The sequence below is a fragment of the Triturus cristatus genome, chromosome 5_2 (assembly GCF_964204655.1).
Source record: "Triturus cristatus chromosome 5_2, aTriCri1.1, whole genome shotgun sequence".
NCBI lineage: Eukaryota > Metazoa > Chordata > Amphibia > Caudata > Salamandridae > Triturus > Triturus cristatus.
In genome coordinates this window covers 640,773,916-640,783,221 of record NC_140588.1, presented here as the reverse complement: position 1 = coordinate 640,783,221, position 9,306 = coordinate 640,773,916, and positions in this window count along the sequence as shown.

Below are 9,306 nucleotides of genomic sequence, written 5' to 3'. Positions count from 1 at the left end.
GCCCATGTTGCTGCATTGCAAATGTCTTGGAGAGAAGTCCCATTAAACATCGCCTAGGATGTGGAAACACTCTTTGTCGACTAACGCCTGACCAAAGACGGAAGAGATTGGTGAGCAGCCTCATCAGACAGAAGAATTACACACTTTACCCACTGAGTGAAAGTATACAAAGAGGGTTTAAGACACTACCAAGAGAGACCATATGACAAAGAATGCCTGTATGAACCAATACAGTCCAGGTAGATTCAAAAGGCCCTCAAAATCAAAATATCAAGGGAATGAAGTTTCTCCTCCTCAGGAGAAGAAGGGGCTGGACAAAAGAACTGGATGCCAATATCCTTCTGACAGTGGAAACCTGACAAAACCTTAGGCAAAAAAATGTCTAGGATGCAAGATCTGGGTTTCCCCTTGTTGGGATGCTTCATCATTGGGTTCTTCCCATTCTGCTGTGGAACGGGGCATGCTACAGCCGACGGGTTACGTGGGAGCACTTTTGATCGTACACTATAAAGGATGAAGGAAAGATGAGGCTTCATGAGCCCAAAACAGGGGAAGAGGATGCCTTTAGTCAAAATCTGTAGACAAAATGTCCAAAGTATCCGTTATGAAGCTGTTTGCGAGTTATGCATTTCGGAAAAAGGAGTATCGGCTATGCCGTACTTACTTCATCAAAGCTACTCCCTTACTTTGGGAGATGGCCCTCCCGTGGAGGAACTAAATCTCTGAATTGTTTTCAGACATCATTAAATCAGAGCAAGTTTCAGAAATGTATAAAAGACACAAGCACATACAATCATGAAATGTGTACCCACACATTGGGGAAGACTACGTCCCCTCCGGAAGAAACTCTGGGTACAACACCAACAGCGACCTAACTGACACAGGGTTTAGTAGCTCAGGCTCCAGTATGGGCAATAGTGGCACCTTCGGAGGGTAAAGGAATTTTAGGAGGGGCTTTGGCCATGGACACTTCAAAGGTTGGGGACCATACCAAGGCCCCTGATGTATCAAGGACCATACCACTATGGCCCACCCCCACCTCACATACAACTGGCACCTTTCCACACCTGGGACACATCAGCTGCCACTGACTACCCACACAACCAATTTGGTCCTGTTTTAAGGACATGCCAGGGTCCATTAAGAGGAAGAATGCAAAAAAGAACCTAAATCCACTGGGTCCCAGATCAGGAGCAAACCGGGGTGTCCCCCAGTAGCATGACAAGCTTGAACAATGACCAGCCAGGCCAGAGCAGACGTCTAGTCTAGTCGTAAACCTCACTGAGCACAGGTACAGGTACTAGAGAACATTCTAGGGTTTGTCCCTGCTGAAAACTTGGACACATTCAGACTACGCTGCGAGATTAAAGATTTCATCAGAAAATTCAAACTGATGCTATTTTTCTTGTAAAACCCCGTAGAAATGGATTCTCAAGAGGACATTTGCCTTTAGAAAAATCCCTTTCACCCTGCCTATCACATCAATCCCAGTTATATTACTAGCTTTTGAAAAAGCTGTATTAAAAGATATGAGGGAGATTGACCATTACAAAATCAAAGTGTACCAAAGCAACCAAAAACAAAATCTTTGCAGAAAGAAACTTACGGTCAACTGAAGAAAGAGTTCAAACAGATGACCAGTCAATGCCTGAAGCACTAAGGGAAGATCCCAGAGGGGGACCAGAAAGTGGGAACAGGTCTGTGAAGAAGAAAACTTCTAAAGAGATTTGTCACCAGAGTAGAAACATGAGTCATATCATAACACTTGAAGGCAAGAATGGTGGCCCACTTAGCACGCAGAGTAGAAATCGCCAGACCAAACAAAAGGATTTGACTGGACTACAAGAATTCGGTGATCAACCCTTGACTATAAGATTTATGGGTGGAAGTTCCACAAGAAACCTGAATGCTCTGAACTGTCGCAAGAGAACAACCCTGTGCTAACAAGGTCAACCTCTCAAGTGTTATACCCCCAGTCCGAGGCATAAAAACAGAGGCTGTTCTGAGAAGAGGCACCTGCAATGGAGACGGATGCATGACAAACCTCCAATTGGGGCTCACTGCCAACTCATGAAGAAGGAGAAGCAAGGCCTCTTGGGCCATTCTGTAATCACTAGAAGAGCCTCTGCCCGATCCAACCAAATCTTCTTGAGACCCCTGTGAATCAAAGGAAGCAGGGGTAAAGCAGACAGGAGACTCTGGAACTACTGGTTGGAAAAAGCGTCTTATCGCCCATCTATGAGGGTGCACACCCGACTGCAAAACTGAGGGAGAAGGGAATTTTACCCCAACCAAAAAGATAGGGTAGGGTGAATCTGGAGAGAATTTGCTGAAAAGAAGGGGTGACAAACATTTGGTCACAGAAGAAGAAGAGGGAAATACCCTGTTCACTAAGTCTGCAGGCCCATTCTCCTTCCCTGGAATATAAGACTGCTGAGAGAGAAAGGAGTTTCCTCGCTGCCCACAAGCCTTTCTTCAGTCAGAGGAGATGCAGAAAATACTGCATGCCTCCTTACCGGTTGATGTAGGTTGACACGACTTGGTTATCTGTCTACACACAGACTGCCTGGTTTCATACGAGAGGAGTGAACCAAAGAAGTGCTTGCCACACAGCATTCAACTCCCTCCAGTTCGAAGACTGAAGTGCCTCGAAGCTGGACCACTTGCCCTGGGCTTTGGAATTCTAAAGAACTACCCCATACCCATTGGCACTCACATCAGTTGTCAGCACCACAGAGGGAGGAGTATTCAGAACGTAACCCCAGGAGAGATTGTGAGGTGACAACCACTACAGGAGATACTTCTAAATCTCTGAAATAACAGGAATGAGAAAGTGGTATTCCTGTGAAGCCGGAATCCAGTGGCGGAGAAGATGATGCATGAGGAGATGCAAATGGGGATGAGCCCATGGGAAAATCTGCAGAAAGACAGGCCAAAAGCTTAGGTTTAGACACATCTCAAGAGAGGTGTTGTATTGGGGTAATTGACTCTCTGGAGAAAGAAACACCATCCCCAGATCAACTTGAAGAGGGTCCGATGACCTTCAGAGACTGGGAGGGTTGCAGAAAGGACTTTTAAAGTTGATTAGACTTGTTTCACCTCCTCCACTGGGATGTGAATCATCCAGGTATGTGCATTTGATTTCCTTGAGATTGAATAATACCTACCTACCTAGCTTGGTGGGGGCCTAAGAGTTTCGTAAAAACCCTTGGCACCACTAAAAGGCTGAAGGTAGGCGACTGGTAATGCCTCATGCGCACTAAAAAGCAAAGAAACTTCTGATCCGCCGGGTGGATGGGAACGTACAAGTACTCGTCCATCCGGCCTAAGCATGCCAGGCAGCTTTCTCTGATGAATCAACTGAAGGATTAACTGCAAATTCACCATCTTGAAGGGTTTATGTGGAGTGTGCAAATTCACCCTTTTCAAGTACCTTCCAGTCTAAGCCACTTGCTTCACAGAGTTCTGTGGCAGAGGAGTCATCTTGAAAGTCTGAGCAGGGTGAGATGAAATTTCGATCTGGTAACCTGAGTACACCGTCTAAACTGCCCAGGCATCTGATATTCCCCACCACTGGTGACAGAAGAAGTGAAGCTGACCTCCCACTGGAAGGAATCTATAGTCACTGCTTAGGAAGAGGAGTTGATGTGGCAACAGATTACTGAGACTGGGATTTGTCTCCTCCAGGGGCCCACCACCCCTGCTTCAAAAGGGCGGGATAGTACCCATAGCTTTATAGACAAAAGCACAGTGATATCCAATACCTCTCCAGCTTCCTATTTTCCACTGACCGTTTCACCATCGCCTCAAGTTGATATCCAAAAACCTTAGAACCCTTGAAAGGTAATGTCAACAGGACTGACTTCTGAGAAGCATTGTTCTTCCAACCCCACATCCAGATGTGGTGACATGCATGAATATTAGCCCCTGAACTGCTACAGCTGAAGAAAAGTTATCAAAAGATGTGTCGAACAAGAAGCAAATTTGGAATTACAACAAAGCCAGTAGATAAGTCATATCCACTTCCTCACTCATTTGCTGTGTCCTAGCCTGAAAATCCTCTAATAGGGATTGGACCATGTAAGTGACATGGTCTGTTGCCCTGATGGAGAAACTGGAAGTAGAATAAGACATTTTACCCACTCCATTCATCTTCTTATCCACAGGGTCAGAGGAAAGGGTGTCACCTGAAAGTACCATGCCCTCTGAGGATAGGCCCGTCATCATGTGGGAATTCTTCAGAAAACCCCTCCAAGGAATAACGCTTGCTCAGAAACTGAGGGATAGCAGATTTATCAATATCACTCCATTCATGTAAAAGTACTTTGTGGACCGCACTGTTCAAAGGCAAAGATTCTGGATCAGGTCGCTGGTATTGTGTAAAACAATTCTTCTTCCATCTTATTTTTAACAGAAGTAGAAAAAATGAGACTGCCCCTTACATGGGTGAAAAGATTGGAGAGCTCTGCCCCCTGCACAAATCGATCCCACCTTCCTTCTTGCCCATCTATATCATCCAGATTATCTAGGTGATTATACCATGGCATCCTTGCCAGTGGCCCTTCAGTCTTCCTGAGCCTGAACGCTGTCTCTACAGCCTCATTAATCAAGAGGTGCAGTGCATTGACAGTGAGGGCCCCCGCACAACTACACTACCGAGCCGACTCCATTATCAAAAGCCTCAATATGGGCGCCTCCTGCATCAGTTCCATATATATAGAAACCAAATCATTCAGGTCTCGATATCTCGTGGGAGCCATTGGAACGCAGGAAGCACTCACGTCCGGAAAAGGAAGACCACAAGCGTGGCGGCTTATACAGAGCAAAATGCTCTTATTCAAATGGAGATTAGTCGTAAACATCACTCGCTGTGGCATTTAAAGACAGTTGGAGACCGCCAGCCTGAGGGGATCTAAAAACAAGCAAAAGGATGGTCAGCGTTGCAGCTCCAGAAAACGGACCAAATCTTGCTGCGCAGAAAGGCCAGGTCCCCTAAAAGCAGACCACTATGCCAAGTCTCACAGTAGGACAAATGATATCAAAGATAAACAATCATAAAAGCATGATCAATTGTGTTAAGTGAAGAGTTATCACACAGAAGCCGTACTTCAGGTAAGTAGAGTTTTTTTTTATATACAGACTTCACCCACGATATGGAGCATGTCTTGAGTATTTCTTTATATACAGACTTGACCCACGACATGGAGCGTGTCTCCGGCATGAAGGTCGATCAGCAAATGACAGTGCCCATCGAACCTACAGCCAGCGCACACTCCATGCACGGGCCAACATTGTTCAAACAATAACATTCTTTTAGAACATTGACAAAAAATTAACATTGTAACACAAACCCACTACATCAATCTTACCTGATCTTGCTAGGCAACATTTCTGCAGCATCAAAAGAAAAGAACAGGATGTCTTTATGACGTACTTCTTCTTTTATGCATGCCAGGTAGTTCAGCGCCATGTTGACCTCAGGTAATGGATTCTGTGGAGCAGGAGAACTGCTCATGTGTGAAGGACTGGGATGGGAAGATGGATGAGGAGGTATTGAAGGCCTTTAAAGTTAGTTTCTAAATAGGCAGAGGGGTAACTATGGGTTGGGCAGGAAGGAAGCCCTGTGGAATCATCAAGTGAGTATTTCTCCATCAGACATAAATGCTCTTATTACACTCATTTTGTGCAAGTCTTAGTGAACCCAAGTGGTATTTTGAGGATTTTCATTTTTAAAGCTCTCTTTTCAGCTTACTAATAAAGAGAAGATTTAGGACATTTAGACGTCACTCATACTTTCTAGTCAATCTCCAGAGCTGGCGTACTATGCTAGTGGATGGAAAAAATAAATTACGACACAAGCGAGAAGTTAATTACATAGATATTCTCAAATGCTATGATTACTTACCAGTAATCCTTATTATGTCAGTCTCTTCTCATTGTTTCCTTCTATCATTATCAGTGGTAGATGTTTCAGTGGTAGTTAAATTAGTAAAAAAGGCATGCTGGAAACCAAATAAATTCAATAAAAATAAACTGCATCGTCCTTCTTGCAGTGACTTTTCACCCTGAAGGATTGTTTGTAATACCCGTTACCTCCTCGTAAGTCTTCCTTGCCACATGAGTTACGCAGTGAGCTTCAGCTGCACACCAGAACCCTCCAAAGCAAAAGTTAGCCTCCCATGCCTCCCATCCCTTCCCAACATGGCCGACCCATGTCACCCCTGACCTCGATAAGAGGGGGGCCGACCCATTCCACTTCCCGTGTTTTTTGTTCTGCGCTTCGGATTCTCCAGAGCTTGATGTTGTATCTGGTACGCGGGGGCGATGTCCTGCTCTTGCAGGTCCCATGGCCCTGGGGTGGAGGCCCTGTGCGAGCGGACTCATGCATTGGGTGTTTACCCCACCTTGTGGCTAGCAGCCCTAGCACTGTTGTCTGTATTGCAGCCCTGCACTAGCGGGCTCACCGGTTGTTTTGCTGTTTCTGCTCCCTTGCTGGGTCACGAGCAACTGGCTGAGTTTCGCCCCTTCGTGTCTTTGTCGGGACATGCTGTATTCGCAGGTGGTCTGTTGGGACCCGAGGCCCCGGCTGCTCTCCCGTGCGTCTCCTGTTCTTGGCGATGCACTGCAGTGGGGCGACCAGAGGTTTTTCTGACTCCGGTCCTCTTGTCTCCAAGGGGTGGCGCCTCGCATGGCCAGCTTCCCGCTTGGCTTCTCTGCTGGGGGTGGGTTGCCTGGCTTGGTGTGCTTGCAGCTGAATTTCCCTCCCTCCTCTCTTCCGGCACTTTGTGGTGTCCCTGACACATGGGGGCTGTGTCGGGGTCTGCAGCCTCTCTGTCGCTTGTTGTGCCTCGTGGGTATGAGCACTGGTCGGGGCTCACCGGCGGCATCCTGGCTTCTGGGCCCTCGGTCGGTTACCATGTCATGCCATGGCCTCTCTCTCGCGCTCGTTCCTCTGTTTGCTGTGGGGGCCCTCAGGTCTGCTGGCGTCCTCTGGGCAAGGGCGCTCTACTGTGCAGGGGGCAAAGCAGTGGGTTGGGTGCTCTGCGCTTGAGCATTCCATCGGGCAGTGGGCGGGCCCGTGTGCTATTGTCTCGGGGGGCTCTTTCCAGCCCTGGGTCCCACTGTGGGGTTTTCTTGTGCTCCTTGTTGGCGCTCCCGGTGGTTTCACTATTTGCCGGAGTGTGTGAGCATGTTGGCCTCCCTGTTTGGTGCACATTTTCTGGTGTTTGGGCTTGACTCTGGCCAGCGCTGCAGTGCATCGGTCTCTTCCACTTCCGTTTTGGTTCAGGTTCTGTTCCAGGGTCACCTTCCTGCCCCGGCCCCACCCCCCCTCCTCCCACATCTCTGCAGGGCATTGGCCCCCAGACGTACCTTGCTCGGGCTTCCCCCCTCCCTCCTCGGTGGCCGCTTTCTGTTCCCGGGCGAGTGCTATGCCCCTGGGGCATGTTGTGTCTGGTTGATGTGTGTTTGTCAGCCTCTATTACCTCTGCTTGCCTGTGATGTGCGGCGGTAATCGCTTGCACTGTGTGCTTCCAGCTGGCGGCTGTTCTGCCTGGTCTCAAACCTTGGGACCCTTCGGGTGTAACTGCACCTGCGGTGTGGCTTCCCAGTGCCGTGTGCTTGCTCCCTGGAGATTTGTCATGGCTCATCTTTTTCCTTGGGGGTTGTTCCTGTTGTCTTACCCTCTTCTGCACTGTTGTCACCACAAGTGCCACTCCCTGAACCTATTCCTCCGTCATTAGTGCATGTTGTGTGAGTCTGTGTGGGCACCCGGAGCACTTTGTGTTTCTGATGGTGGGGAGGAGGGGTAGCTATGGTGCGCAGTTACTCATTTCCAGCTCACCCTCCCTTTCGTTGGGGTCTTTGCCATTTTTCTTTTTTTTTCTGCCAATTTGTTGCTCGGCATTGCCGTTTTTTGGCTACTTCTTCTAGCTTTGTGATGTTGCTTGCGTTCCGGCCTGGCAGCACTCACATTTCTTCTATGCATTTTGAGCGTATGTGTCCGGTCAAGGTGTGTTGCATGGACTGTCCCTATCTTGTTGGTGGTTGCGGAGGTTGGCGGCTGTGTTTGTCCATTTTAGTTTTTCCCTATGCTTTTGTTTGCAACCTGGATCATTGGGGGTCAGTCTTTGTTATGGGTGCGTTCATTTGCTCTGCACTGTGTCCTGTCTCCTGCCCCCACAGCGTCCTAGCTTATGCTTTTCTTTCCATTATTTGCCTCGGTGACCTTTTGTGTTGGGCGCTGGCCTCCTCGGTCTGGGATTGTGGGCAAGGTTTTTTCCTTTGTCTTTCTTTCCCGGTTATGCCTACAGGAATTCCTCCCTAACTGCGCCTGTTCTCATCTGGTCTCAGACGTTATGCAGGTTGAACCCTGGTTGGTAACTGAATGGGAGTCCACCTGGGCGTGCCATGTGCTGATGGGTGGGTGCCCGGTACTCCGGTGCACATGAGGTCTGGGTTGTACTCTATTTACATGTCCTGTTTCGATGGCCTTTCTCTGTCCTGGGGCACCTTGGCCCTGTGGCATGGCCCGCTTCATCTCGGTTTGGTGTTCCCGTACCTGGGCATCGCTGGTGTGTTTTCTGATTTTTGGGCTCCTACTGTGCCACTGCGGGCTTGAGGGCTCTGTTTGCTGCTCACTGCCTGTCATTTTCTGCTGTCATCTGGGTGTCACTTATTCGTGTCCCCGCATTGCTGACTTCCATCTTTTGCCTTTGGCGTTCCTTCCCTTGTCACCGGGGGCTCCTGGTTCCATGTTCTATGGTCTGCCTGTGGTCCGGTATATTTGGCCTTGGCCCGCTTGGAGTTGATGGTTGGTAATGTTCTCTCTCTCCAGGGATCTTTCTCTCATGTGCCCCCTTCACAGGTGATTTCGACTTTTGCCAGCCTGCGGCACTGAGGGGCGACATTGGATTCCTGCTCTGTGCTGGGTCGGTGTGCTCGCCTGCCAGCGGGTTGTGAGTCCTGCTTCCGGGATTTGTGTGCACTTCATTGACTTGTCTGGGGGTGGTCCCAGCCCTTCGGGGTCCTCCTGTTCTGGTCTGGATGGTCTTGCGGTTGGTGGTGGCCTGCCTCGTTTCCAGGGCCTACCGCCAACAGCCCTGAACACGCCTGGTTTTGTCTGATCTCATAGGTTCAGCAGGCTCGGGCCTAGTTAGCCCCTGGCTGGCAGACTGCCTGGAATTACCGGTTGCATGTTGCCGGTGCTCTCACTCTGAGTGGAGTTGGTGTGCTGTGGGGCATTTCGCCTGCACAGGGTTTTTCCCGCCTTCCTTCACCCTGTGTGTGGCCGTGTTCCATCTGTTG